Source organism: Periplaneta americana, chromosome 6 (assembly GCF_040183065.1).
Source record: "Periplaneta americana isolate PAMFEO1 chromosome 6, P.americana_PAMFEO1_priV1, whole genome shotgun sequence".
NCBI lineage: Eukaryota > Metazoa > Arthropoda > Insecta > Blattodea > Blattidae > Periplaneta > Periplaneta americana.
The window spans coordinates 169,853,990-169,859,237 of NC_091122.1; the positions used below are offsets into that span (position 1 = coordinate 169,853,990).

A 5,248-nucleotide genomic window follows, 5' to 3' on the forward strand; every position below is an offset into this window, starting at 1 on the left:
CGCTAAATCTTACACTAATGAGACACGTAGATGCCAACGCAAATGCATACAAACAAGAGTGGAAAAGTAGGCCTATTCGCGTACGCTTTCTCAGGGCTTAAACACAGCACAAAAATGAGAATGGTTAAACAATATAACTTTGAAAGTAATAACGTAATAATTTCATTGTGAGATGAATAGATCTACGAGCTGTTCGGTAAGTTACGTAAAAAATCATGAAATGTTATTTGTCTATAAGCTCCAATAATTACAATAGATAGTACAACCTAGGTATACCGGTAGTTACTTATGCCATAAAAATAAAAAGAAAACACGAAAAAGAGATGAATACATTTATGAGTGCAAAATGTGAAATGTATAAATTTAATGAAGATTATAGTGTAACAAATAGATAGAAATATTATTTTAAATCAACTAACTTCAACATTTTAATAAGAAAAAGTTTATATTTAATTTTGAATACAAAATCTTCAATTGCGTCATTTCAAAAGAGTATGCTGAAAGAATAACAGAGAATTTGGAAACAGAATTTTAAAGAAGAGTTAATAAAATGTATCGAACGCAGGAGTACCAAGCAAAAGACAAGAATGTGTTGAATACAAAACAGCCAGTCGAATCAACGCGCAAGACTTGAGAGGTTGTTATTTACCGGTAATTCAAAATGTCAAAATAAAATAGGATATACCCAAGTAAAATGTTCATGTATCAGTACAATATTAATTATTTAATAAAAAATTATATATATATATATATATATATATATATATATATATATATATATATATTTATGAAGACAAAGACAGATCTAATGATATAAATATAATAAACATATAAATATAAAGAAGTTGAAACATCAAAGACAAAATGTAGTGAATATAATGATGCCAGCCTTCTTAATGTAACAATAATCTTAATACAAGACAATATAACGTAGTATAAGCTACGGCTATAGCTTATCAGTTTCAAATATTTATCACATGTGTATTTGAACTGTTTAGTATTTATTTATTTAACCTGGTAGAGATAAGGCCATCAGCTCTCTAACAGGGCATTTACACATAGACAAGATTACGACTGCAGTATGAAGAATACAATTTAAGACTCATATAAGGTGAAATACTGTACAATAATATAGCTTTTCAGCAAAATATTTAATACAAACGTTAATTAGTTATTGCAGGAGAATAAAATTCGACATGTAGTTCAAGAATACTCATTTCCCAGCAAATTATAAAAGGAACCAGATTTAGCTGTAAAAGATCTGATTGGTTACACTTATCTAGCACATTCGATATCTATGCTCGATTCGGTGGGCACGTTGCGATGTGTGGCACGTTTCGCCAACAACATACTTCTTCACTTCCGATTACTAAAAGTACTTTTCACTGTCGCAGATTTCAAAGAAATGTTATGCTGCTTTTCAGGCGATTTAAATTACTGATAATTGTAAGGTTACATATCTTTCAATGTAAATTTCAGGAATATTTCACTGTTCAATGTGACTCGTATGAGCTCTTGTAGGTAGTTTGTGAAAGCAGCCGCCATTTAAAGTCTAGTTTGTCGCTGTTTAATACGACCATATATTTTCTCTAATTACGCTTCACTTGCAATAAATTGTTAAACATTATTATAATTCATATTATGATGTCTACGTCTTGCCTAGTTCTAGTCAATCAACGCAAACGGCTACTAGTTGTGGGAACTGGGAAGTAGATTTTTTATACGGTTGAGTGCCGGTGTATTTAATTTTCAAATGTATCTTACGTACTTTGTGATTTCCATCCCCCACAATCTTGTGCAAGTTATAGGATAAAGATTACAATGCTGTTTGCAGAGGCTCATAATTAAATCCCAGTTAGCGTTATACGTGTGCAATTACGATGTGATATACATTTGCAATTTCTTCGTTCAAAACACTGTTGTAGGTGGTTATAGGTAGGGTGAAGCTTTGAAGTTAACAATTACAGAAATTATAAGTATAAATATTTGATTCAGTTTTAACTGTAAGTACTATATTTAATTTTTTAGATATAAAGAATGGTGCTAATGTACCTATATTTTCTATACTAAGAAACAATAGTTCTCTTGCTGTTGAATAGTTTAGTGCTGCCCTACATAGTGCGCCACCGATGGACCGACGCGATCAATATTCAGCATCCCCTACCGCGTCTATAAATGCAGGAGGGAAGACGGGCTCGATCTCAGTTGCAGCATGAGTTGGAGTGATCAGTGGAAATTATGTGGAATTATAATCCATTTAAATTGACGTTCACGAACGCTATAAATTATAAACAAACGTGCTATTGCTGGAGGTAGCCAGAGTTCGTGAATAGTCAACTTAAATTATTAAACCATCAGGAAATGCGAACCACCCACATCGACATGACGGACGATAATAATGGTAAGAAAATTATTCAGTTTTAAGTAGCAAATTCTGTTTATTAACATTTATTCAAGGGAAGGATAATATTGCTTTTCTGCTTTGGCGAAGTTTACCTATTTAAGAATGCCCCGGATAACTTAACAATGCTATTTTAAGGCGTGTGAAATCTATGAGGGAAACAATACAGGACATAGTACAACCGTATCTATGCACAGTGTGCGCAGTCCCAAACTATTATTTTAATAACGGGAACCGAAAATGATCAATGACCCTATTGACTATGATCTAAAATTAATGGCGACATTCAAAACTCCTTGTGTAGGCCTAATATTAAAATTTTATTAGGCCTATTAAATCCAGATGTAAAATTGTTTCTATTGAACTTTTACAAGTTTTTATTTAAAAAAAAATAGTTGAAAATTCAGCATTGAGACTGTAACATGATGAAATCACGAAAAAAAGTCTTATGGATTACAGTCATAGTAGTAAGATAGCCATTTATTGAAGATCCAACATAACATTTGCAATAATTTCTTCCTTACTTATAATGGCTTTTAGAGAACCCGGAGGTTCTTCATTGGGCTTTCCCTTCATTGTTAGCTGCCCTCACATAAGCCCGCAATGAATTGGAAAAGCATCAGACAGAAACTGGCCTAAACAGACTCTGCTGTATGTTTCACTGAGGCACATTTTATGAATTAGCTTCTTGAGAATACCTAATTCAATAAGAATATTACATAAAACTTCTCTCAACCGAATCGTATGCCTTTTTGAAATCTGTGAATAACTGATGTAGGTCTACTGTGCCCTTATACTAATATTATATCAAGAGCCCATCTATTACTCCTAAAACAACATTGATGATCCCCAACAGTTTCATCTATATATGAAGCAAATCTCAAAAGAATATTGGACAACATTTTGTACGACGTCAATAAAAGTGATATTTCTCGAAAGTTACTACACTTAGTCTTTTCCCCCTTCTTAAAAATAGACTAGCTTGGGTAAATTAAAATTATCAATTTATGAACATAAACAGTAAATATTACAAGAGTTTGACATATCTCTCAGGACAGTGAAGTTCTTACTAGGCCTAAATAAACTGCTTCCGGCCATTCGGGCTTCAAAAAATCATTTCTAAATAGGCCTATAGAAATAGCAAGGCAAAATAAAAGTCCATTAGAGACTACAGTGTTAGTCTTTGTACCTCTACTCGGTATAATAAAAAATGTAATGTCTTCCAGAATTTAAACTTCTAATTGTCACTGCTTAATAATCGTTAGAATTAATTTTGAATGAAAGTAACTACAGAAATTCAAATTTCTTCGACGAATTGCACAAAAACTGTTAAAAATGCAGGTGCAGAGGAAATGGTAAGTACCTACTGATATAATTATGTATTCCTTTCAATCTCCCCTATTGTTTTGACAGGGTCGACAGAGATAATAATAATAACAACAATAATAGGAAATGAGATTAACATTAAAAATTCTGCTCTTTGTGTGAATTTTAATTTTAAAATATTACATAAATTAGACCATGGGCCTGTAATTCCTTACGTGTACTGTAAGTTTTAGTTAAGTTTTAGTTGGATTTCAGTAGGTAACTCTGCTACAAAAATTACATTCCAAATAAATTACTATAGGTAGGTAATTTGGAATCCCTCAATCCGGAAAGTAGTTTTTGACGACATCACAAATTTGTTCTTTATAAATAATAAAAAAAAAAGACTGCAATATAGAAATTTGTTTTTCATAAATAAAAAAAAAAAAGACTGCAATATAGAAGCAGGGCCTACAACAGATGGCTTCGAAAAATGCTGTGTTGACAGTATCTCAATTCTTTCAAAGCCGAAAAAGTTTGATATAGAAAAGTTTGTGGCTTGGCCAACTCTATGCAAAGAATGAAAGTTGTGCCTACTAGATAATGTCAGAAACAAAGGATAAATGTCAATTCTGTAATAGCAGAACAGATATAATCAAGTTACCAGAGTAGTTTGGGCATAGTTTGACTGGTGTGGGTGAGAATGCACCTAGCTAGGCAGTTACCTACTATTTCACCCTCTTCCTTCAGGATAAAAAAGACAACACATTTTAAGTACGGTAGAAAGTTATTAAAATTCAGATAAAAGACTGACCTTATGTTGGACTAACTACATCAGCCATTGCTGGAGTATTAACAAAAGTAATAAATGTTTCAAGCAGCACATATAAGTAAAATAACTGTTTGCACTTGAATCAAATGTCTTACTTTCGTAATTACAGGTACATCTGAAGAACTCACTGAGTCTGTTGAGGAACTACGAGCACGACTAAATGCTATGAAGAAACTGATAGACGATCCAGAAAAGAAAGCACGTAGAAGAAATCAAGCAGGAAACACAATTATTGATGGAAGTTTCCTTAGTGTTGTATTTACTGTTGTGCTCCTTATGATCATTTGCGTCAGTTTCTATGCATTCTTAAATCTTTATTATGCCATCATTAAAAAATTTAATCCAAAACAACACACCGAACTCTAAGATGCAAGAGACATGAAAGTTACAGAAAAAAATCTGAATGCTCATTAACATTTTAGTACGTCAGTACAGTACAGTATTAATGTTTCAAACATATAAACGTAATTTACGTTTTTTAGATTTGTTCGTGTTAGAAGCTGCAGCTCTGTTCAAATTCTGCATTTTGTCTTCTTTAGGTACTTAATGTTGTGTTGTAGGGTACGAATCTAAGGATTCAGATATTAACTGTTCAAATTTTAATGGTTTTGCATCAATGTAATAGTCACGTAAGGGAGGGGCTCGTGACAGGAATAGTTTGGCTGTAGCGAATGCTTGGACGCACTCATGCAGTGTCAGTGGAATCCTTA

The 5,248-nt window shown here is 32.6% G+C and overlaps 1 long non-coding RNA gene across 4 annotated transcripts; it reads left to right on the forward strand.

Annotated features, from left to right (window-relative positions):
- Nucleotides 1-1,301: 1,301 nt before the first annotated feature.
- Nucleotides 1,302-4,786, forward strand: LOC138702023 (uncharacterized). 4 transcript variants are annotated; one of them, XR_011332771.1, is made up of 3 exons: nt 1,302-2,003; nt 2,081-2,401; nt 4,648-4,786. It is a non-coding gene; the product is annotated as an uncharacterized lncRNA (long non-coding RNA). The 4 variants fall into 4 exon arrangements; XR_011332772.1 differs by having other exon boundaries at nt 2,100-2,401; XR_011332774.1 differs by having other exon boundaries at nt 1,302-1,935.
- Nucleotides 4,787-5,248: the final 462 nt, after the last annotated feature.